The 26850-nt window shown below is 40.9% G+C and overlaps 1 protein-coding gene across 12 annotated transcripts in view; it reads left to right on the forward strand.

Moving 5' to 3' along the window:
• Positions 1-26850, forward strand: part of PLEKHA6 (pleckstrin homology domain containing A6) — a 163701-nt gene that overhangs the window by 42781 nt on the left and 94070 nt on the right. The window contains exon 1 of one of the 12 annotated variants that reach the window (XM_063452411.1): positions 11728-11815. The exons of the other annotated variants lie outside the window; for them this stretch is intronic. The gene's annotated coding sequence lies outside the window, so the exon portion shown is untranslated. Of the gene's footprint in view, positions 1-11727; positions 11816-26850 lie in introns of those variants that run through there. 12 annotated transcript variants of the gene reach the window in all.

The following is a 26850-nucleotide window of genomic DNA, read 5'->3' on the forward strand; positions in this document are numbered from 1 at the left end:
AAATAGACGAAATTCTTGCCATCCATTCGCATCTTTGTGGTCGCTAGAATCCCCATACTAAGTTAAGTATAACTACCGAACGGCCGGTCGTTCGGTAGTTTCCGTGCGTATTTCTGGATGTCTGGAGGTCTTAGCGGTATTCGCCTGTTTGTGCTTCCGATTTCAGTTCCATGCGTTCACAGGCAAACACCGCTGTTCGCACGCAAGATGGCCGCGAACACGTGGAAAAGTCCCGAAATGGCGGCCACCTATTCAGAGCACAAAGAATTCGCATGAAATCATGCGAACGGCTGTATTCTCCAGTAATGTGATTCTTATGCAATATATTCGCCTAAATCTCCTGGCTGTTAGGTTATATTAGTAGTCCAAACCTACAGCATAGATAAAGGGAAAAAGACAGTCTAATACAAGTCCATATGCCTGAATACAGGGTTTACAGTGCAATATAGTCCAGGACCATAGTCGCAGGGGAGGAGGCAGGCAAGCAGGCCTCTCCAGGACAAAGTGGCGAAGGGCACTTCGTCACACATCTCCCCTTTGGGGGGAAGACTAACCAGGCACCTGACCTTCTGTCGGTCAGTGCCTCCGTTAGTCGATCCACGAACCCACAATAAACAGATGTCCGAGTGGCCCCCCCACAACATCAAAGTACAGGAACAGCCCACCCACAACACACAGTCACTGCACCTGGGTATTTGGCTGTGGTAATGAGGCCACATGCCGAGGGTACTTGAAGGGCAGAGGCCAACTGCACTCTGCCCAGATGCCAGCTCTTCTGCTGGGGTAGCCTGCAGGACATCAGGCTCTGGACCAGGGACAAAGGTAGGGCAGAGGCCGACTGCACTCTGCCCAGCTGCCAGCTCTTCGGCTGGGGTAGCCTGCGGGACATCCGGCTCTGGACCAGGGACAAAGGTAGGGCAGAGGCCGACTGCGCTCTGTCCAGCTGCCAGCTCTTCCGCTGGGGTACTGAGACCATAATCCGGCTCAGTAGTTAAGGGAACCTGGACGTCAGGAGGGGTTAGCATCGCCTCCGTTAACCCTGGTGCCACGCTAGGAGTTAGCTGGGGAGGGGAATTTGTACTTACCCCCTCCTCTGGGTGTCCCGGTGAGGGTAGTTGGGGATCTGGAAAGGCTGTCCAGCATCCCTGTAGGTCAGGCACAGAGACCACGGTCCCATCTGCGCCGTCTGGAGGATTGGTGTCTCCCCTTGTTGGGGAAAGCTGCCGCTGGGGAGAGGGGGTGCTGTGCTCCTTTCCTGGAAACACAGGCTGCCGCTGGAGAGGGAGACCGCCTGTCTCCACTCCCTTACCATGGTCCTGTTGCTGTAGAGAGGGACCAACTGTCTCTGCTCTCTGTAGGACACACTGCTGCTGGGGGGGAAGGACGGCACCTTCGGCCCCCTGGGGTACACACTGCCGCTGGGGAGGGAGACCGCCTGTCTCCGCTCCCTTACCATGGTCCTGTTGCTGTAGAGAGGGACCAACTGTCTCTGCTCTCTGTAGGACATACTGCTGCTGGGGGGGAAGTACGGCACCTCCGGCCCCCTGGGGTACACACTGCCGCTGGAGAGGGAGACCGCCTGTCTCCACTCCCTTACCATGGTCCTGTTGCTGTAGAGAGGGACCAACTGTCTCTGCTCTCTGTAGGACACACGGCTGCTGGGGGGAAAGGACGACCCCTTCGGCCCCCTGTAACTCACGCTGTTGTTGGGGCGCAGGGACGGAATACTTTGCCCTCACTGCCCGATATTCTGCTTCCATCTGCAGATACTCCGCCAGTTCTCTCCTTATTCTTGGTACCATTTCCTCGGTTAGAAGGGACCCGTAGACATCCAACCGCCGCTTCAGCATAGCGTCAAACTGTACGTGACTATACCAATAGTCCAGTTTTGCTGGGTGTTCCCAGGATGCTGTTCCTCGCCCTAGGGAAGCCATCCTGTTGTAGCCAGGGGCGCTGCCCAATGGCTAGCGTTGCCCTCAATTGTAACTCCAAACGTTACCAGTGTCTCTGAGCTGCTTCTCCTCGCACTAGGACGCCATCCCACCGCTGCCACCACTGTAACGGAGCTCCGTGTACTCCGACCGAGTACCCTCCGTTGATGGATGCTCCTAGCGCTCTCAGAGGACTCCAAGCACTGCAGACGACACCACAACCACCGCAGACTCCACAACCGCCGTAGCTTAACTGGAGCTGCGCCGTCTTCCTTCCACCCTGGATCGGCTTCTGTCCTCCAGGACCGTGTGGGGAAGACCTCTCCTCCAGGAGAGCGTATCTGGAACAAGCTCTTAAAAGAGCTAAGTGATTAAGAGCTCAGGGGAATATGCAGAGCATAGCAATCCCCAGTGTGATATAGCAGTTCCCTCCAATAACGAGACACGGCTACGTATTGAGGGTCAGAAGAGGTCTGAGGACTGGAACACCCAGCCTGCTTTTTATTAGGATCAGGTACATACAGGACACTCCCAGGGGGAGGATGAAATTGACCAATCACATGCATGGTAACACCCCCACGTCTCCTCCCCTCAGATAAACACATAACCCAATTAAAACATACATTATTTTACCCAAGTTCTGGATGTACCCCAAAAACAGGGGGTACAGCTTTAAATCTGGTATCCCCAAATAGCCCTTGTTCAGGGGAACAGTCTGTCCAAAAATCAGCCCATTCGGATGGATGGTTCGGGAGATACAGGGCTCCAAAGTTTTGACCGACCGCACAGACCAACTAGCCGAAAATAGTTCCATGAGTTTTGGCCTTGCGGTCGGTCTCCGTTCGCACGGTAAAATAGACGAAATTCTTGCCATCCATTCGCATCTTTGTGGTCGCTAGAATCCCCATACTAAGTTAAGTATAACTACCGAACGGCCGGTCGTTCGGTAGTTTCCGTGCGTATTTCTGGATGTCTGGAGGTCTTAGCGGTATTCGCCTGTTTGTGCTTCCGATTTCAGTTCCATGCGTTCACAGGCAAACACCGCTGTTCGCACGCAAGATGGCCGCGAACACGTGGAAAAGTCCCGAAATGGCGGCCACCTATTCAGAGCACAAAGAATTCGCATGAAATCATGCGAACGGCTGTATTCTCCAGTAATGTGATTCTTATGCAATATATTCGCCTAAATCTCCTGGCTGTTAGGTTATATTAGTAGTCCAAACCTACAGCATAGATAAAGGGAAAAAGACAGTCTAATACAAGTCCATATGCCTGAATACAGGGTTTACAGTGCAATATAGTCCAGGACCATAGTCGCAGGGGAGGAGGCAGGCAAGCAGGCCTCTCCAGGACAAAGTGGCGAAGGGCACTTCGTCACACAAAGCACCCGAGGTCTGTCATTTTTCATTCAATGAGGAACACTTGCCACCTCCATTCACTAACCAGAGCGATCCCAAATGATTTATTTTACTGAATAAAAATCCTAGCTGTTTAAACATTGCATGTGTTTAACCAGCAAAGAGCAATTCAAAGATCATTTGGAGAAGTGGTTTCCTTTTTAAGGTTCGCTTGCTCAGTAAATGAAATTTTTAACAAACATGGACAGAAGCAAACATTTATGTTAAGTTTTAATACGCATATATTGTATTCCCTGTTTTTAATCTAAATACGGATGTGTCTGATGCATTAAAGGAACACTATAGTCACCTAAATTACTTTAAAGCAGTTTTAGTGTATAGATCATTCCCCTGCAATTTCACTGCTCAATTCACTGTCATTTAGGAGTTAAATCACTTTGTTTCTGTTTATGCAGCCCTAGCCACACCTCCCCTGGCTATGATTGACAGAGCCTGCATGAAAACTAAAACTGATTTCACTTTCAAACAGATGTAATTTACCTTAAATAATTGTATCTCAATATCTAAATTGAACTTTAATCACATACAGGAGGCTCTTGCAGGGTCTAGCAAGCTATTAACATAGCAGGGGATAAGAAAATCTTAATTAAACAGAACTTGCAATAAAGAAATATTGAAGCCTAAATAGGGCTCTCTTTACAGGAAGTGTTTATGGAAGGCTGTGCAAGTCACATGCAGGGATGTGTGACTAGGGTTCATAAACAAAGGGATTTAACTCCTAAATGGCAGAGGATTGAGCAGTGAGGCTGCAGGGGCATGCTCTATACACCAAAACTGCTTCATTAAGCTGAAGTTGTTCAAGTGACTATAGTGTCCCTTTAAGTTTGAAATAGAGCAGCTTAGATATAATTATACATTATATGTAATTTATGTATCGATATCTTTGTAAAGGAAGTGAAACAATACAATTGTATTGTTTCATTGTGCATAAGAGCATTTCTGGGAAGCTCCCACCCTACCTGAGTAGAATGCTCTCCCCGCTGTTCCCACCTCCTATAACCTCCAATTTAGTACTAGCACGATATTTAGCCTACCGCATTACAAAAATAAAGTGGCTCGATCCTCATTTTCCTACAGAGCACCGCAATTATGGAATAACCTCAGGGACACAGTCAAATCTTCATTCAATCTAAAATCCTTTAAGAGATCTATGGCAATATACCTCAGCACAGAATACACCTGTCATGGTTGAATATATTTATTACCGGTTATGTATTCAATTTATATATGTGTGTATATGTATAGTTTGTATATTGTATTTTTGTAATATTGTATCCTATTGTAACAGTGCAATGTTTTGTGGACAAAGACACAGGACATACTTGAAAACATGAGAAATCTCAATGTATCCATCCTCGTAAAATATTTTATAAATAAATAATATAGCTTTTTTTGTGTGTAAAAGATCATAGTACATTGTACTTGTCTCCATATTTACTATGTAATATTAGAAATAAGATTGTGCAGTTTTTAGAGGATGGTGAGGGACCTTTTGATGGCTGTCTTCAGAGGTAGTTTGTACTGGACCCCTGACTGTTTCTATCTTGTTGACCCTTAGAGGGTCTTCCCATATGGGCTCAAAAACTCTTTAATGAAATTCATTTACTTGCTAGGAGACCTTTGGCCGCAACCTGGTTGGGGACTATTGCTCCTCTCTTAGAATTGCTAGAGCTAGAATTGAAGGCAACTGTTTACTGGAAAAAGTGACCACTACTGTTCATAGTACTGTTTTACTTTTTACTTTTTTTAAATAAAATTTAGCATCCATGGTGTGATATTATTTTTGAAGCTGTAGATTTGTTTAATTGAGCCCCCCATCCCTTTTCCCCTGTCTTCTTTTTTTGGTATCTGTTCATTTCTTTTTTCTTCAACCCAGTTTTTTATTTTTTATTTTGCTTTAACGTTTGGTGTCACAATTTAACATTTTTCGAAGTGTTTTTCCCTTTTCATTTGTACCATACACTACCACTTGTATAACTTTCAAGTCACCTTAATAAATAATTCACAAATAAATACTTTAAATTAAAATGTGCAATTAACATTACTTTCAGGAGTATTTTTCCAAAGAAAGCTGTATATTTTTGAGCATTGTAATGCAGGCTTTTTTCAAGGTGTTTGACAGTGGCGAAGTAATGATAGATGTTAAAGGGACAGTTTAGGCACCATAACAACTTAATCTAAATTAACTTGTTATGGTTGTAGGAGGCACCTTGGCACACTCTTACCTCAAGGGGTTAAACCATTCTTGAACAGTTTAACCCAAAAGTGTGGTTTCCGCTCCTCCTAGGTGGCATTCGGCTTCTGAGTGCCGCCGTGCTGGGGCGCCGCTGATTGGCTGAGAGTGGTCAGCTGACACTTTTGGTTAATCAGAGACCATTCACTAAACTGACATAACCAAGTGTTTTAGGGTAGCACAAAAAATAGCTGTGTAACCAAGATCATATTACGTTTATTTAATGGAAGCTTGATTAAAACAGAAGTAGTTATCCCCTTGTGGAGCAGGTGTTTAAGAATTTAGAGCCATTAAAACTGGACTGATGAGTGTTGCTGTGTCCTCTGCCCAGTCTGTAATGTGAACAATTAGGTACATCACTGAATATCTGTTCTGTTTTATGTACATATATCAGAGTGTTGCAAGCCTTCATCTGTGTAAATAGTGTCAATCAGGCTATCTGTCCAAGATAAATACCATGCCATTATAGACAATAGTAATAAGCTTACAGGCAGTGATAATGGGAAACAATGTTTTTTTAAAGCATTTGGTGAACACTTTTTTTTTTTTTTTTTATGCCCCTTTCATTAGTTAAATGTGGCCTTTTGGTTATTAACTCCATAATCTAGTCTCCGTCTGCACAATGTACTATTTCTGCCATACACTCACACACTATGTGTTGGTACCGTGACTTCAACCCTTGCATATTTCTGATGGGGCAAATCACCTCTAAGACCAAAATATTGGTGTCTATAAAGGGGTACTAGAGTGTCAGAAACACAAATGTGGATTCCTGACACTATAGTTCTAAAACCCTTGTCTAGGTGGTCACCCCCCCTTACCTGGGGTTAGAAAGGTGGTTTCTTCACCTTTTCCCAGCACCGTGCTGGATCCTCACGTCTGGCCCCACCCCCGATGCGCCTCCTTGACTGACATCTGAATTGAATCTCAGCCAATCACAATGCTGAGATAGTAAATTCTGATGATCTCAGACAAGCAGGCAGGGTGGAGACCGAGTCAAAGCCACCCTGACCAATCAGAATCTTCTCATAGAGATGCGCTGAGGTGAAAGTTTTTGGAGACGCTGAATGTCAGTGCTGCAAATTGTGCACCTTTAGTAGCCACCTGAAGAATGGCTTAGAGGTGTTCCTAGGCTGTAATGTAAACACTGCTTTTTCTCTGAAAAGGCAGTGTTTACATTAAGATGTCTGTAGGGAGAGGCTATAGACACCAGAACTACTACACAAACCTGTTGTAGTTCTGGTGACTACAGTGTCCCTTTAAAATACTGTTCATTTGTTTAAACAAGACTTTCCACTGCTCGGCCTTGTGTTTTGCAGTTTGCATTTTTGTACCACACTTCCCTAAATCTAAAAACATAAATTTGGAAATCTGGATAGAGGGGAACTGTGTTGTGTGTAAACTCACCTGTTGCATGGCTAATGTGTCTTCAAGTATGCCGTGACTGTGTGTGTGAAATGTCATGCTGTGTGCATGTAATTTCACGTTACGGGGGCTGTGTGGGTGTGTAAAACTGCTTTATGTCGTGTGTCCTAAACAATGCGTGTAATGTGCGTGTGTGAGTCCAGCTGTGTGGTATTTCTCAATGGAAAGTAATTGCAGATGCTGCTATCTAATCAAACTCATGAAATGCCTAAGGGGTCCCGCTCTTTGTTCTAAGCAGCAATCCCTTTCCCTTAGGGCATTATCTCAGACTCCTTCTGCTTCGAAGCTCTCAGCAGCACAGTGTTCTCTTCCTCTATAATTTTATACAGCAGAAACTAAATCCGTAATTGCCTGCAGGATGGCATCCTCCAGCACAAAAATGCACCTTGGACCAGGTTCTCTGGGATTCTTATTTATTTATAATCAATGCATCCTACCGAGCTGCAGAATTGAATTAGATCAAAAATGAGTGCTGCCTAAGGCCCTCCTTACGTGACAGTGTTATGACACTGGTAAAATAAAAGGAGCGGTAAGTATTGGGATACAGCAAAGCAGTGGATATAGTGATTACATTCCAAAAATATATTGTAAAGTCATACTAGACAGAGCTCAGTTTATATGGTTTGGAAAATACGTGAAATCTACAGGGGGTGTGCTGCCATTTTATTTTTTCCTTCAGTAATTCAGTATAAACAAAATTTATGTTGCTTTTAAAGCAGATCGGTCACTAAATCCTACCCCTGTCCAGCCTATGTATCCCTCTCTCAAGCCACCCGGCCCTCTCAACAACATTTAGTGGACCACGACCAGTGCTACTTACTGTTTTTATGTTGTGCTGGTCTCTCCGGGTCTTCTGCCTCGATGTGAACATCTTGTAGTTTCCAAAATGGTGACTACTGGAAATTGCTTCTTTTAGAACCTCGAGCTGATGACGCGAAGGAGGTAAAAATATGTCAACCAATGACAAATGTAGACTAAAGCTCCAGCCTTTGTCACCCTGCATGGTATGCATTAGAAAAAAGTAGTCTCTACTTTTTCTTATATATAACTTCAAAAATATTCATTATTTAAACAGAAAAAAAAATGGGATTCCCCGGGAGGTGGGGTAGATTTGGACAATAGACAAAAAAAATAAAAATAAAGAAATGACAGATCCGCTTTAATTTGCAAAACATTTCTTCTACAAGTGGTAGAATGTAGAATCCCATGATCCTTTGGGCTTATGATAAAACAGTTTGTGAGCTCAGACAGCTGTATTCTCATGGTCACATGCGTACTTACCTGCCCTGCATAACTACAGGCATACAATTCAGTAGTTGAGCATACTATGTAAATTGATAATTCTTCCCTGTACAAAATGTTACAAATAATCATGTTGGACATCAAGCAGCATTGTGTAATCTATTCACTAGTTATGCCTTAGCCTGTCTATCTTTATAAGGGTCATTTATTTGACACGTGCTGCATTCTTGAGTGCGGCTAAATCAGTATGCCTTTTATAAATAGCTGTTTCTAAAACCTCTGCTTGATTACATGATGGTTTGGGTGAAGGGTACTTAGACTTAGGGAATTATCCACCCTAGTGGGTATCCAAATTTACGATGTTGTGAACTATACCTCCCATAATTCTTACCCACACAAAATTTAAAGTGATCAAAGATACAGGGGGATCTTCAGAAGGGTTAGAACAGTAATATTACCCTGTCCGGTTATGCACCCTGTGCTTAGCACCCCGGAGAGACATATTGTGGTACAATACTGCGACTCATTTTATAATGACCTGCATCATTATGAAAACCTTTTACTATTTTTAATGAATGAGCTAATAATTCACTATTTTTGACTGTTAGTTGATTAAAGCAAATTTTTGTTAGTAAATGAGTCTGATATAGATAGCAGTCCAGTCTGCACCAACGCTGTCACTCAAGAACGAAAGGTTTTATATTACTTTTCTACATTAACCCCTAAAGGACCAAACTTCTGTAATAAAAGGGAATCATGACATGTCACGTGTCTTTAAGGGGTTAAAGAGGCTGCGATTTCAACGTAGTGAAGTATTAATCCATATTGAGACAAAAATCACAACACTTATTTTGTACCTTCCAAAAACCGTCGTCATATGAGCAGGTATTAAATGCAGTAGACTTTTATTTAAGTTTCTGTCATAGTTCCCATTTATAGGCATGACTCATTGCAGTTGCTGTATACACTGCGACTAATCTAATTCACTCTGCATAACAATCAGCTTTGTGTCTGGTTCACACAAAAAAAAAAAAACATCCTTATATATTTTATGTATTTATTTATCCCAAATCCCACAACTTCAGCCATCCATGGATGAAAAGTAAATGAAAGCTGATGTCTCACAATAGGTTGTGAACTGCAGACTGCCCTGACATGAAGAAAGCAAACTGCTTTTTAAGACTTTTAAACCCCCTGTGCTGTGCCCACTGTGACTGAAGCCCAACTGGAGGAGAGTGCCATGCTTAAAGAGTGCATTGCGTGAAACCCATGTGATGATGGATATTGTCATGTAAAAAGAGGTGGGAAAGGTGGAGGAGGGAGTGTGCTATACAAAAGCAGTGAAGGAAGGCAAGCTCTGTTTTATAGTAGATGGGAAGGGAGCTGTTCACAAAGGAGAGAAAGGGATTCTTTGTATGAGACATAATTAGTCGAGGATAAAAGTCTTGCAGAGATCAGGCGCAGATGTCACTGAGATTTAGAAGCTCAGGGTCACATTTCTTGTCCTCAAGACACAACAACTTTCTGTGGGCTTTAGAGAGATTTAGGTTTGCGTGGATGAAATCCAAACACGTCGTTCTCATGCATTATCTGTAAAGTTCCAACGTATTCTGGGGAGAGATAGCTAACAAAATACTATTTAGAAACCAAGTAATGCAAATGGCTTATGCTTATGGCCCGTCACTCACTCTCAAAAAGAAAGGGATCCCAAGCGCCTCCTTAGATTTTGGTTATTACTATTATTATTTAAAAAGCACCAACAAATTTAGCAGCGCTGTACAATGGGTACAAAGTCACGCTGGGGGAGCAGATCCAGAGTTTTGGTGTGCAAGAGACATGTGCGTGACAGATAACCTGCAGCATTGATAGGCAACCATCTATATGACTGCTAGTCACCAAGGGCTGCCCTTGTACAGAGCCTTGGGAAGCATTCTAGCATTGACTGAAGTACCCTGCATTGATATTAAGCAATGCTTGCCCTTTATGCTGATATCCTGCTCTTTTTGGAGCCTATATTGGGGCATCAGTAAAACATCCCTTCTTAAACTGGATAGTGACTGAGACTCTTAGGAAATGTCTTGCCGGGCTGGGACAATTGATTATCTTCAATTCTCCTCGTCTTTATTTCTAATAATATTTATTTGCATTTTTACCAGGAAACTACAGTGAAATGTCCATTATGTTTAAGTGTGCTCTGTGTTACATGAATACAACATGGTTACATTTACAAAACCGTTCAGCATGATTTGAGTGTGGATACAGAAAATAGATGTTTTCAGGAAGGTTATTACGCCGTTGCAATGGGTGCAGGTGGTGGTGGAGTTGTGAACAAAGTGATTTAATATGTTATAGAGCGTGATCTTGCCATAAATATCAGTAAATACAAAATATAGGGTAAAACCGGGTAAAACAAACATGCTTAATCATAAAAAGTACACTTGTCTTTTTTTTTGTAAATCTTTATTTTTGCAGTGCTTATGGTAGTTACATGCTTACATATGGTACCCCAACGGCATTCCATACGTAGGTTTCAAAACATTTGTTACATTGGGTAATAGATAAACAGAGCACATTTTTTTGATTAGGTAATACAAAAGGATATCGATCGATTAAGAACATTACTTTAACATTTAGGTTGAGTGTCCTCGCTTTAAAGTGTAAACGTTGGTCTGGGTCTGCGTGTCTATGTGGGAGTGATGTGTGTACATGCTTTACTACGATTGCTGTTGTAAGTAATGATGTCACGCTATGGGTAGTACAGTAGAAGGTATATTAGGGCATATAAGATTCTGCAGTGTCGGCTGCTGGAAAACACGGAATTTTATGCAGGTTCCGGCTAAACTACGTGCTAAATTGCAGTTATCGGATAATGAGCCCCCTGATCTGTCGTCATGTCAGAGCTATACATGCCTGGTAGTGGGAGACAGCGTAAAATTACACCATAGGTTACATTCAGATTAAAGACACTTTAATATGGAAGATCACATTAAGCTAGCTGGCAAAAGCAACTCTGCAGCCCAGATAACATTATACCATGCGGTAAGCAGGGAGACAAGAGTGGTAGCAGGCTTCTAAGTACACTTGTCTTAAACTGAGTTATGCACGTTGGAATAAAATAAATTAAAAAGTCATACTTTTTATGTCTTGTGAGCTGTACAGTTTTATCCTGTCACTGTTCTTACACGTTCCCCATTATTTTTTTTTGCCTAGATTAGGTGTTTTTAAAAAACTAACAAAATCTGTCAGCACTGAAGTTGCTGTTTAGTGTATAAGGGAGTGCGCTGGATCTTCTTTTGTATTGTTCTGACAGGAAGACAGTTTCTTAGTAAGTGAAGGGTTACCTTTGCAATGCAGACAGCAGGTAAATAGTTGGATATCCGGCCTGGGTCAGGATTGGCTGGTTTAAATACACACACCCCATGTCTGCTCCCTCCTTCCACTGACACCGATGCAGGTAAATAAGCATGTGTGAGGCACAGGCGGAAACATAATCTGTATGTGCAGAGCATCTACGACAGATAGAGACAGCAGCCCTGCTTCACGCGGCAGATCCACCACTCTCCTGAGTGAGTCCTCCTCTTCCTCATATTTTCAATATCATAGACAAGATTATTCTAAAAGATTGGAGAGGCTTCCTTCCAGCTGTGGATTACTACTCCCATCAAGTTCACACTGCTGTTCCCATGTGTGATGGGAGTTGTACACCACAGCAGATGATTTTCCAGTGCTTTTCAGCATCTGGATTAGAAGGGAACTAGTAGAGGGGCTGGTTTGGGGACATTGGGGGTAATAACATCTGTATACCAAAGCTAAATGAACCCTTTACAATTATATATGTACCGCTTGTTAAGAAGACTGTCGTTGGTATACAGAAAACATACAGTATCATTACCTAAAAAAAAAAATATTTGCAACCCTAAGCAAAACTGTACTGAAATGTAAGTAAATGCCATGTACTATATGTGAGCCTGACTGACACCCTGCATATAGGGAGGGTGGGCTGCTACTAATACATTGCATCACCATAAACAAGGGTGCAATGGAGAGAGCAATACACTGTACACAGATCAGGATTTGTAGTTGTACAGAAAGTGTATGTAGCTTTGTTTAGAGGTGGTCTATGTAGCATTTTTTTTGGAGGTGACGTTACTAGCATTGTTTGAAGGTTGTGTATATAACTTTTTGGGAGATGGCGTATGTAGCATTGTTTGGAGGTGGCGTATGTAGCATTGTTTGGAGGTGTTGGTATATGTAGCATTGTTTGGAGGTGTTGGTATATGTAGCATTGTTTGGAGGTGTTGGTATATGTAGCATTGCTTGGAGGTGTTGGTATATGTAGCATTGTTTGGAGGTGTTGGTATATGTAGCATTGTTTGGAGGTGTTGGTATACGTAGCATTGTTTGGAGGTGTTGGTATATGTAGCATTGTTTGGAGGTGTTGGTATATGTAGCATTGTTTGGAGGTGTTGGTATATGTAGCATTGTTTGGAGGTGTTGGTATATGTAGCATTGTTTGGACGAGTTGGTATATGTAGCATTGTTTGGAGGTGTTGGTATATGTAGCATTGTTTGGAGGTGTTGGTATATGTAGCATTGTTTGGAGGTGTTGGTATATGTAGCATTGTTTGGAGGTGTTGGTATATGTAGCATTGTTTGGAGGTGGTGAGCTGTTAATAATACACTGTAACCGTAATGCCAGGTTAGATAGCCCAAGGAGGCATGCTTAAGGAGTGTCAAGGGCGGTGCCCACTGCAGGTGCCACATAGTATTTATGTCTTTGTGACGTTGCTTAGTGCCTAGCATCAAATGTATGAAATCGCCTGAATGGGAATGTCCCCTCATGAATCTCATGGGACGTTATATTTTTGCATAGATGTTGGTAAAAGATAGAAGGTGTGCAAGTTGTAATTTTAAACTGAGAACTGCAGAGATTGTCATATCAGATGTCACGCTGTTTGCCACTGCAGCCACTGTGACAAAAGTACCCGCCTTCTTATAGGCTGCAAGGATTAACCTTTTAATTACTTGGTGGGGACTTTAGTCTTTTGTGGCATACGAGTATGGTAAACATACCTGCAGAGCATGATGGGAATTGTAGTTTGATGCAGTTCTGGTGAACCCTTTAGTATTTTTGACTGTAGTTTTACAATACAACTTGTTACTATATAATTGTTTTTGTGATGTGCGTGCTGAGGTCTTTGGAGATGGCTTGAGGTTCCTGTCCATTCAGGGTACTGTGATATTTATTATTTTCTTGGTACTTCTCAAGCCCTCTGAGTTACTCAGCTAAGCACCTGCAGTACTTATTCACTTATTGTGACACATGTATCACTGTTCTTTGAATCTAGAAGGCCCTTGTATTGTGTGAGTGATGTTTTCATATGACATGTACAGAAAACTATTCTATAATCCCGCATCCTTTCTGGTTTTGCACCCACGAAGTGTGCATTAGGCTTTGTACAGCAGCATTTTCTCAGGAGAGCCAGTAATTGAGACTGACAGGCTGTCTCGTTCTATCCATCAGCTTCTCTCACCTACAGCGTACCCTTTGCCAAGCTCTTTTTATTATTAACTTATTTACTCCACCCAGAGAGACACTCCAATGAAGATCCAGACTGCTTGGGTTTTTTGTGCTTCATTGATTAATTCTAAACCGCTCTGTCACCACCATTATATAATATGCCTCCCGGCAGCAACACTGTAAAAGCATCCCAGTGACTGGATCATAAAGTTGTATAATAGTTCATGCTTAGTGTAAAAGACAGGTTTACATTGATATAATTAACAGCAATGTTGTCTCAATCAGAAAAGGGATTATCTTAAAATAAATCACAGAGAAACAAAGGCTTAATTTTAAACCATTCACACATTTACTGTGTATAGGACACATTGGGAATAGGTTCTTCAGAATCTGAACCTAGTGAGGGGTAAAGATGAGCAGTAATGCCTGCTAAATCTCCACACCTCCCCTGAAGCTTCCAAAATCCCTACCCCCTTCTGTGTAAATTTCAAGTACTTGAGAAAGATTCTTGAATACTGTTCTAGAGGATCTGATGTAGAATGCATACTTTCAGAGATACTTTCTAAAGTGAGGACTGGTGTGAATTCAACATTTAAGACCAAAGCAGCCAAACTGAAAGTATAGTTAACTTGTAGAATATTTGTGTTACGGCATTCAGCTGGTCCTGGAGAATGTGACAGCTGTATAGAGAGGTCCGAGAGAAACTATGTGGTTAAAGGGACTCTATAGGCATCAAAAACAACTTTAGCCTAATGAAGCAGTTTTGGTATATAGATCATGCCCCTATGGTTTCACTGCTTAATTCACTTTCATTTAGGAGTTAAAGGAACAATATAGTGCCAGGAAAACAAACTCTTTTTCCTTGCACTATAGTGCCCTGAGGGTGCCCACTCCCGCCGGGCTGAAGGTGGAGGAAGGGGGTTAAACACTCACCTTTCTCCAGCGCTGGGAACTCTCCTCCCTCTTCTGATGTCATCGTCTGAATGCGGCCGCGCGTGCATTCAGCCAGTCCATAGGAAAGCATTCTCAAATCTTTCCTATAGACGCTGGCGTCTTCTCATTGTGAAAATCACAGTGAGAAGCGCGGAAGCGCCTCTAGCGGCTGTCAATGAGACCGCCACTAGAGGCTGGATTAACCCTATTGTAAACATAGCAGTTTCTCTGAAACTGCTGTTTACAGCAGAAAGGGTTAACCCTAGATGGACCTGGCACCCAGACCACTTCATTAGCTGAAGTGGTCTGGGTGCCTATAGTGGTCCTTTAAATCACTCTTGTTTCTGTTTTATGCAGCCATAGCCACACTTTCCCTGGCTGTGACTCCCCAAGCCTGCATTAAAAGGTTTCATTTGTAATCATGTTAACTTGCTTTAGAAGTGTTTATTTCCTAATCTGTAAATTGAAGTTTAATCACGCTATTATTTGTGCAGGAGATAAGTTCTCAATTAATCAGAATGTGCAATAAAAGAAGTTAGATCTTTCTTTACAGGAAGTGTTTAAGAAGGCTGTGTAAGTCACATGAAGGGAGGTGTGGCTAGGACTACTTTAACAAAGTGATTTAACTCTCTTAAATGGCAGATAATTGAGTGGTGAGCCTGCAGAGGCATTATCTATATACCAAAATCACTCCATTAAGTTATAGTTATTTTGGTGCCTATAGTGTCCCTTTAACTCTGAAATGTATGTTTGAATTTTCTTAGTATTCTTGACAATTTCCACTTTAGTAGATTACCCTGTTTGTCTGTAACTCTTGGCATTATTCAGCACAGTTGTCCTTTGTATGCAGTTGACAGTCAAATAGCTTGTGTGTTGGCACAAAATGCCCATGGCCATAAAGAGTTGTTTACGTTGAAGGAATTCAAAATTAAGTGCCAAAAGCTATATATTCTCAGTACACCACAGAAGAATCAAGTTTCTTCAATGATCCAAAACAATATATTGGTAAATTATTTACTCCCCCTGTCCTCCTCCTGCCACCACCAAAAATATCACGTACTCTGTAACCTGACCAGCTGCATTACAAATAGATCCCCTATGTTCCCCTATATGAGTGTGCAGACGTCCACACATGTAAAGCAATGTTAAATCTTTCTTATTTAAAATTAATAAGCTATTCATTATGGATGTGCAGATGTATTTTATATTTTGTTGCTAGCACAGTAAAACTGGAGTGGTATCTCAAAAAGAATAAAAAAAAAACTAAAAAAAACAAATCAAGGTACTCTGACACAAAATTAGAGAGGTCAACTTGCATAGGAATTGTGTGTGTGTGTGTGTGTGTGTATATATATATATATATAATGTGCACTGGTGAGTTGTGGACTCATTCTATAACTGTGACACGTGAAATTAATTTAGAATTTGTTAATTTATCATTTTATTTCTCTTTAATAACGCAACAGCTGACACGCTGTTCTGAGAGATGAGACATAAGGGAGACGGGATAGTAATTAGACATGATGGCACAAGGATTTTATTTCCATTCTCAAGGCTAAGCTGAGGAAGTTGGGGACCAGAAATATTTAGATATAGGTCAAAAAAGCAGAATAGCAATATAGCCTTTAGACGATGTAAGCAATAAATGAATCCCTTTTAATAAACACATAAAGGAAGAAAAGCATAATAAAGCACACATTAAAGTCTCCAGGGATGGTGCTTGACTCTGTTAGCAAGAGCACATAATCTGATATAGCAGTGAGAGTTATCTAGCTCCTCTGAATGTGTTCTGATGACCTCACTCGTGTATATATGCATCCTTTGTCATCCTTTGAGAAATTAGGTACATCCAAGTATCTCTGTACCTATACTATTTCCTTTAGGTTTAATATACTGTATACCTCAAAGTCCATTACTTACCCTTATAATGTCTTCTTCATCCTTGCAGGTTGTTCTGTGACCACCTTAACCTACATTTAAATTCATTTTTTAATTTTTTTTAATTCTCTAAACCAGGCGTCTTAATTTATAGCTCCCCAGATGTTGCTGTACTACAACTCTCTGGACATCTATTGCATTCAACGAGTTCTGGGAGCTGTAGGCCATTAGCATATGGAAGCAGAAGTTTGAAATCCCTGCTCTAGACGTTTTACATCAGATGGGTTAACATAAAACTTGACATTATGCTTACACTTTATCACAGTAAATTCTTGCCGGCATCCAGTCCTGGGTTTCATACTGGCATTTGGCTAACTTTTCTTGGATTAGTAGTAACTCATGGCAGCAAAATCACATTTCAAAAACTGATCTGCTCAGGTGTCATAAAAAAACAGACCATGATAACTCTTTATTTAATAGAAACTGTCTGTCTGTAGTTTCCCTATGACATTGCTCCAGGGTGATATTTGACTCTTCTCCAAAACCTCTATGCCATAGATCGGTGATTATTTGTTCTTATGTGGCTATACATGAGAACTGCTAACATAGATGGCAACCTTATCTACTTCCCTATGAAACTAAACAAAATATACATTTTATTTTCTTCCATTATAATTGCTAAAACGAATGCTTCATCCATACCTCCCAAGTGTCCCAATTTAGGAGATACCGTCTCAATTTCTCACCCACATCCCTCTGCCTCTATTTACTATCTTAATGTCTGTTTTCTAGGAGCTCCATATTGATGATGTGTCTGAGTGTATAACAGAGCTCCACATCAATAACACAGTAATGTGTTTTTAAACTACAATAAACGTGTTTAGGAATCAGACTTTAAAAGAGATGCATTTCTCAGAACATCTCTGCCTTCGGTCACAACCCAAAAATTAAAGGGACTCCAGTGCCAGGAAAGCATATCTTAGACCTTCCTATAGGATAGCATAATTCAATAGGTTCCCCTTCTACATTTTCATTTAGGGCCCCCACCCTCCGCTCATGGGTGGGGGCCAATGGGGACCATATGTCCCTGTTTACTTTTATAGCCCCCACTCGTGGGGCACGGGTGTGGGCTCAGGAGGACCCCCATAGAGTGAAGGAGGACCGCTTCTGTTTTTTGCATATTGTAATAAACCAAACAAACAAACTAAGAGGTCTTTAGTCGTTTGAAATTTCTATTCATTTATTTGTCTTTCTGACGAATGAATAGATTAAATTCCCGTTCGCACAACCAAGTGTTTAACTGGGCATGCGCAGGAATTTCACAGCGCTATCTAGTGTGTCCCACAGGGCCTTCATCTACCCACACAAAGATGGAGGCATGAAATAAAGATGGAAAAAATAGGTAAGCTTAGGGCTATTTGGGGGTGACTAGGGGGACAATTAAATGTAGTGGAGTCGGGAGGGGGGGTTTAAATAAAACTGGATTCAGCCATGACAGTGCCGCTTTAAATAAATTTGCTCTTTTGTTTACTTTGAAGCCCCACGAGCGTGAGGACGTCCAGTGTCAGTTAGTCAACTTTTTTTTATATTGTACTTTTCTAAATAAACCTACGTTTCTATGGAAACTGAAGTTTTTGGTTTTTTTGCGTCGTACGTAAACCTAAACCATGATTATTTTGTCTAGCGACCTTCTATTAAAGCTACATTTTGTAAATTAGAATACGGAATTAACAGTTCTGTATCACCAATAAGAATTTCCTCCAACCTGGAAGCCACAGATAGCCTGTACCCAGCACGCTCAACCAATCATTGGTGTCCAGGATACAGAAAATTGGCATTAATACAGTATACATTCTGCTTTGTCTATGCAGCTGAGGGAGGGGAATTCATGGTCTCCAGGTGCTAAGGGGAGCTCTACTTCACAACCCAATTTTATTTAATTTAAACTGTTCCTTAACAGTTTTTCATAAAACCAAGGAGATGGCATACAGATACTATTGTCAACTTAATCTCTACATTAACTATTACACCAAGCTGGACCTGTATTTTTATTTTGCATAGAGTGTACATTGAGTGGGTCAAGCTGGCCAGTTATACCCCGAAAGAGAATTCTCAGGCAAATTTATTGAGCTGCAGTCAGTAGGGGTGTCAATCATCCAAATTTAGGAAAAACATAACTAGTTATTGCTTTTTTTTTTTTTATATGGCTGTTGGCACAGTGACCCTTGTCTAACCCTTGGGTATATCAAACTTTGGTAAACCAAATACTCCCAATGCTTTTATTCTTTTTATCATTCTGAAATATGATTACACTACCCATTATTGTGATATGATTAACAAAGAGAAAAGGCTAACATTTAAAACCCTTTATATCTTACCTGCTTTATAACCCCTTATCCTGCAATCTCCGGTACTATTCTAGCTACACCCTGTTCTCTACAGTTCATGTAATCTGAGGGCCACTTCCGGGACCTTACTCACCATTCCCTATTAGAGGAAAGTAGTGTGTCGAGCAGCTTTGTGATACCAAGCCCCATAACTGTGGAATAACCTTTGTGAAAATGTAAAATCTTCCACAATTTGTCAATCTCTGAAAATAAAAACCTATAACAATGGTTAATGTTTATAGATCTATATAGAAGCCAATATATGTAATTATAAGACCGCTTTTAAGAGTTTTCTTCTCTTGCACGTTTGAAGCAATTCCAATCAATATCATAATTTAACACACAAAACAACTGATGTTGTTAGTGAAGGGTTAGAGGGGTGAATGGGGTGTCTGTCATTATTAGAAGATATACCTGAGCATGAAAGGTGCAGATTTGTTGATAATAACTAGAACAGTAAAATAAACGGAGGGGAGTCAATGAGCTAATAAAAACCAGCAGAGAAGGGCAAACAAATATACAGCTGCATATATGTAAATTACTAAAATATAAGCAAAGTGGGAGTATCGAAAAATAAATATATATACGACATTAAGATGTGTATTTATTTAAAGTTTGGGTAGTGTGTCCGAAAGCCAGAGTCTACATGTCCTTCACTTATGGTGCTGAAATGTGTGATCATTTTTATCTCAAATACCTTCTGTTCATGAGCATCACTATAGCTTAATGTACTCATTCTGGTGTCTACAGCCTGTCCCTGCAGGCTTTTTAATATAAACACTGCCTTTTCACGGAATAATTACTGCCTAGTAACACCTGTAGTGGCCATCACGTTTTTTAATTGATTTTTTTGCCGTGCATGCGCAAAAGATCTTAGCCAAAGGGGCAGGGCATGCAGCGCTGGCAAAGGGGCAGGGCATGCAGCGCTGGCAAAAAAGGTGAGTTAATTTACCTTTTTAACAGGTGTAAGGAGGGCCGGAGAGCTAAACAGTGCATTAGGATCTATAGTGTCAGGAATACACATTTTTATTCCTGACACTATAGTGTTCCTTAAAGTACTTTAATCTTGTGATCAGTCTGGATAAAGTAATGCCCAACAAGGGTACATTATTTGTTTTCTTTGTGATTCTTAATTGAGTGTTTGTGTAGGTTCATTCTGAGATGCAGCCGGTTTCTCCAATGTATAACCTTTGTTACATGCTGTACACTGTATCATGTATACCACGTTTATAGATGTGCATGATTATGATCCCTTAATGTTGTATGATTTGTTGTTGTCTGGCTATGTTACAAATATGTTGGCACAGATTGCAGAGCGATTTATTGTATTGTACAGCGCCATTCTGTGTGAGCTCCTGTTCTGGGATCAGTTTGCTGTGGACCATTCTTTCTCAGGTTAGGTGGTTGTGTGAATGCTAGTATTGTAGTAGGCAGGTTGAGGAAATATTTATTTTAGTGTGGGGTCCTGTGAGAGTAACGGCTGTAGGTCTATATTAATTTTACATACGTCTTCTAGAGTTGGGTTGTAGGTAACTACAGAAGAGTTCTTATTTTGTTTATCTTTTCTTTGTACTGGAGGAGTCTTTCCCGTAGTGTTTTTCGTGTAGATTAGATTTATTTGTTTCCTCATAGCATAGTCCTTTCTCCTAAATGACTGACAGAGTACTCAGGTGTTTACCTCATCTCCTGTGTCAGAGCAAATGCAGTGATATCTAATAGCCTGGCTGTAAATGATGCCTTGTTTGGTATAAATGGCTTGGAAGCCGGAATTCTGGTGGTATGGTTTGTGGGGCTGTGTACATAAGAATCTGTTTTCTAGGTCGATCATGAAAACATTAGCATATTGTTGTGCCCATGTTTGTCCCAGCCATTTGTAAGTAGCCACTTTTATTAAAACTGAAATAGTTGTGTGTAAGTATATTCATTGTATACGCTTAGGTATCATTGCATTCTGCAATACTATATTGTATTTTGGCATCTTCTGTACTGTTGTTTGAAAGAAAAAAAATATTGATTGAGTGTCCCAAGATGTGTATTCTTCCTTGTAAACCACTTTCTAAATAAATATTTCAGGCATGCAATGGGTTTTACACAGTTGTCTTTAGCTAGTCCCTCACTAAAGAAAACGTTCTAACATTAGTTCTTACAGAGCATTACATACATCTGTAACTTATATTAACTTCTTGTTAGCTACACCAATGTTTAAGGGATAAAGATATTAACTGTGGATTATTGTAAATTGAGTTATAATTCCTCCATAATAATGGCAAACCATTACATTTAAAGAATTACATAGAAGACTAGAACAGGACACTAAAGTCCCATACAAAAAAACAAAACAAAAAATCCGCTTTCATGATTTTAGATTCTGGTGCTTCTTTACAAGTCCCTACATAATGCTGCTCCAACCTACCTATCCTCCCTAATACACAAGTATGTCCCGTCGAGGCCCCTAGGCTCTGCCAAAGACCTATGTATATCCTCCGTCCGTACTCCCTCCTCTAACGCTCGCTTCCAAGATTTCTCCAGGGCTGCACCTTTTCTGTGGAACTCCCTTCCCTCCTCGATTAGATGCTCACCCAGTCTCCACTCATTCAAAAAATCTTTGAAAACGCACTTCTTCAGAGAGCATATAATTTAATTTCATTTCCCCCTCCCCCCCATGACTCCTGTCAGTGTTCTCAGTGAATATTTTTCCAGTAACCTATTTCATTACCCCTACTTATACCCTTTGTGTCACTCCCTCCCCACTCCCTCTAGCATATACGCTCATTGAGCAGGGCCCTCAACCCCTCTCTTTTTGTGCGCCCATTTGTCTGGTTACAATTACGTGTCTGTTAGTCCACCCATTGTACAGCGCTACGGCATTTGCTGGCGCTATATAAATAATTAAATAATAATAATGAAATAAAAAAAATCAAGAACTCTGTCTATCCTAGAAGACTGATAAAAGGAAAACCGTCCCTGATAAAAAAAAAATAAAAAAAAAAAACGCTAGACATTTAGAGTTTGTGTATAGAGGGTGAAATTACTGCCTCCATGCTCTGTATTATCTCCCTCTCTCTAAATCAGATTTCTTTCCTGTCTCTTAATGAAAAATCTGTAACTTCTGATCTAATCTCCTAAATTAACCTTCATTAAAGAGAGAAGGAAAGAAAATATTTGGGTATTGAAATATTGTGTAACGTGTGTGTAGTACAGTGCTATTTAGGAATGCTACATGTTTTGCATCGTTTTGTTTACATTGCATTCCTGTTAGGTATAGCTTATTTTCTTGTTGTCTAATCGTGTTATGTGTCATATTACTGAGGATGAAAGAAGTCGTCTGACTTCTTTCACTTGACGTGATCTTAAAGGATGACTGATTTGCTGGGGTGCCTAGAGTTAAAAGGAACCTATAGTGCCAGGAAAACAAACCCGTTCTCCTGGCACTATAGACTCCTGGAGTGCCCCCCCTCCATCAGGGAACCCCTCCCGCGGGGCTGAATGGGTTAAAACCCCATCAGCCACTTACCTGAATCCAGCACCGATGTCCCTCGGTGCTGGTCAAGCTCTGCCCACGCTCCTCCGCCGGGGGGGAGACCTAATGCGCATATGTGGAAATGGCCTAGCGCGCATTAGACCTCCCCATAGGAAAGCATTATTCAATGCTTTCCTATGGGAAAAATCTGACGCTGGAGGTCCATGAGGACGTCCAGTGTCACATAACGGACCAAAAGTCTGTTTGGATTCCGGAAGCGCCCCCAGTGGGCAGACTTAGAGCTGCAATGTAAACATTGCTGTTCTCTGGAACTACAATGTTTTACATTGCAGCACTAAGTGCAAAAGGGTCACAGCACCCAGACTACTTCGATTAGCTGAAATGGTCTGGGTGCCTACAGTGTCCCTTTAACGTATATCATTTATATTATAGAGCCTTGGCAATACTGATCAATAGGCTGTTTCCATGTATAAAAGAGGAAAGCTTCCATTTGCTTTCTATGCATTTTCTAAAGTATTCTATTACTGAAAAAAATATCCTTGTATCTCTGAATTGTGTTACATGGATATTATTTCTGACTGATATTTTATTTTTCAGATCTGAAGTGTGCTGCTTGCGTAGACAGACACTGTTTATTCTGTGTAAACTTCCTGTTGACTAAATGTAAAAAAATTCTCCATTGGCCCTTAGCATTTGAACTATTACAGATTTTGCCATTTGGTAGGCATAAAATAAAATGTTGCAAGGGTTATAAATAAAATACTAAAAAGATTAGTCACTAATGAAGGGAATGCCAGTCATGCAAATAGCTTCACTATCAGTGTGCCTGCATGTGTCTGGGCTTTGGCAGGATGGTCAATTAAGACTGCCTATGTGCTTGTATATAGGCTCAAATTCTCTGTATTTCATCCCTAGAGCAGCAAAAACTAAAATTAAACACACGTTTCCCTGCAATGGGAAGATAGTCTGCAATCACACAGTAAAATTGTGTGCAATAGAAAGTTGTTTAATACTATAGTTACAATGTAGAGGTTACATTTGTATATCTATATTGTGTGTTGGGGTTAAAGGAACACTATAGTCACCTAAACAACTTTAGCTTAAAGGACCACTATAGTGCCAGGAAAACAAACTCGTTTTCCTGGCACTATAGGGTCTTTGGAACCCCCCCACCCTCATGGCCCCCCTCCCTGAAGGAGGAGGAAGGGATTAACCTTACCTTTCTCCAGCGCTGGGGATTCTCCTTCCTCTTCCGAAATCATCCGCTGAATGCGCATGCGCGGCAAGAGCCGCGCGCGCATTCAGTCAGTCCATAGGAAAGCATTTCTCAATGCTTTCCTACGGACGCTGGCGTCTTCTCACTGTGAAAATCACAGTGAGAAGCGCGGAAGCGCCTTTAGCGGCTGTCAATGAGACCGCCACTAGAGGCTGGATTAACCCTAATGTAAACAGTTTCTCTGAAACTGCTATGTTTACAGCTGCAGGGTTAACCCTAAATGGACCTGGCACCCAGACCACTTAATTGAGCTGAAGTGGTCAGGGTGCCTATTGTGGTCCTTTAATGAAGCAGTTTTAGTGTATAGATCATGAATATGATGTTTCACTGCTCAATCCACTGCCATTTAGGAGTTAAATCACATTGTTTCTGCTTATGCAGCCCTGACCACACCTACCATGGATCTGATTGACACAGCCTCCATGAAACAAAAAAATGGTTTCACTTTTAATCAGATGTAACTTACCTTAAAGGGACACTATAGTCACCTGAACAACTTTAGCTTAGCTTAATGAAGCCGTTTTGGTGTATAGAACATGCCCCTGCAGCCTCACTGCTCAATCCTCTGCCATTTAGGAGTTAAATCCCTTTGTTTATGAACCCTAGTCACACCTCCCTGCATGTGACTTGCACAGCCTTCCATAAACACTTCCTGTAAAGAGAGCCCTATTTAGGCTTTCTTTATTGCAAGTTCTGTTTAATTAAGATTTTCTTATCCCCTGCTATGTTAATAGCTTGCTAGACCCTGCAAGAGCCTCCTGTATGTGATTAAAGTTCAATTTAGAGATTGAGATACAATTATTTAAGGTAAATTACATCTGTTTGAAAGTGAAACCAGTTTTTTTTTTTAATGCAGGCTCTGTCAGTCATAGCCAGGGGAGGTGTGGCTAGGGCTGCATAAACAGAAACAAAGTGATTTAACTCCTAAATGACAGTGAATTGAGCAGTGAAATTGCATGGGCATGATCTATACACTAAACTGCTTTATTTAGCTAAAGTAATTTAGGTTACTATAGTATTCCTTTAAACAATTTTATCTCCTGCTCTGTAAATTGAACAAATTGAACTTTAATTACACACCGGAAGCTCTTACAGGGTCTAGCAAGCTATTAACATAGCAGGGGATAAGAAAATCTTAGTTAAACAGAACGTGCAATAAAGAAAGCCTAAATAGGGCTCTCTTTACAGGAAGTGTTTATGGAAGGCTGTGCAAGTCACATGCAGGGAGGTGTGACTAGGGTTCATAAACAAAGGGATTTAACTCCTAAATGGCAGAGAATTAAGCAGTGAGACTGCAGGGGCATGTTCTATACACCAAAACTGCTTCATTAAGCTAAAGTTGTTTTAGTGTCCCTAAGTTTTTTTTTGTTTTTTTTTGTTTTGTTTTTTTAGAAATACTGCTGAATCCAGGAAGTAAATGAAACATTTTTGGCAATATGGAAGTTTGACAACTCATATTTTTGTCCAGTAGAGGGAGCTGTTTGGTTAATGCTCCATGTAGAGTATAACTAGTTTCAGACGTCAGAGGTTAATAGAATAAGTACAATTTTGTTGACATAACATATATCTCTCAGGACTTATTTGAAATCTAGTGAAAGCTAAATGTATCCGGCACGATTTGATAATTTCATCTTATTATTATTATTATTATTATTATTATAATACAGGATGAGACTGCCATATTGTTTTCCCAGAATGCTGTGTTGTAAATGTACATTCAGTTGGTGTTCACACAGAGTCGTTTGGTTTATAGTTTAACCCATATAGTTGTGCAGATATGGACACATGATTGACTCTAATAACTGTGAAAACTTTACTAAAAAAAAATGTTTAGTACCACCCAAGTAATCATTATTTTAGTGCTGACCGGGTTGAGTAGGATAGTAGAGGTTAAGTATTAAACCTACCTCTGTGACATTTCTAAGAACAGGGAAAGCATCCAAGGGAATTAAAGGGACACAATTCCACTTTAATGAATTTCACTTTATTAATATGCTGTATTTTTTCCATGCTCAAATCTTTATAGTTTATACGCAAAAATATAAGCCATGGCCCCTCACCAGAAAGACTTCCTTTTCAAAGAATGCACACAGTTTGACCCCAACAGCACAGAATGAGCTGGGTATAAGTGAAAATCTGTCTGTTTACAGTTAAAGATACTATAATTAGGTAGTGATAGCCTTATTATATGTCTGGGTGTCCTCTCCTTCTAATGCAGGTTGTTTTGTTGTTCAGATCATTCAGTGCGGTCAGGTTATGTCTGTAACCTGCATGCTGTTGTCTTAGCATGTATTTGCAGGCGATACTAGGATATCCTTACAATTTTCATACAGTGTGTGTATATCAAACGTCAGCATGTATGTGCAGGTTGTGCGCATAGAAATATGTGCTTGCTGATTGTTATCTTGTGAGCAGGATCACAGAATTAATCAGGTGTGGCATGTTAGTCTCAGTTGACGTCTTATGCTGTGTGGATTTGGCATAACAGTGTAACATACAGGAGAGAGGTTTAACATGTATCTCACTTGAATGGGAGGCTCCCATATACTGTCACACACAAAGAATGGCACTGTTGTGTTTTAAAGGAGCACTATAGGGTCAGGAACACAAACATATATTTCTGACCCTATAGTGTTGAAGTCACCCCCCCTGGCCCTCTCTTGCCTCCCTAAATATAGTAAAATCTTACTTGTATTCAAGTCTGCAGCTGCTACCTATGCCCCTGGTTGCCTGTGAAACTGTCTGCTGACATCATCAGAAGTGTTGTTCTGAGCCAATCACAGTACTTCCCCATAGGATTGGCTGAGACTGTAAATGAGGCAGATCAGGGGCAGAGCCAACACAAGTCAAACACTGCCCTGGCCAATCAGCATCTCATTATAAAGATGATTTGAATCTCTATGAGGAAAGTTCAGTGTCTGCATGCAGAGGGTGGAGACACTAAATGTTGTTATGCATACTAGGCAAGACTGAGATAAGGAAGCACCTCTAGCAACCATCTGAGGAGTGGCCAGTGAAGTTATTCCTAGGCTGTAATGTAAACACTGCATTTTTCTCTGATATAACCTTGTTTACAGCAAAAAGCCTGAAGGGAATGATTCTACTCTCCAGAACAAATTCAATAA

This window comes from Pelobates fuscus, chromosome 1 (assembly GCF_036172605.1).
Source record: "Pelobates fuscus isolate aPelFus1 chromosome 1, aPelFus1.pri, whole genome shotgun sequence".
Lineage (NCBI taxonomy): Eukaryota > Metazoa > Chordata > Amphibia > Anura > Pelobatidae > Pelobates > Pelobates fuscus.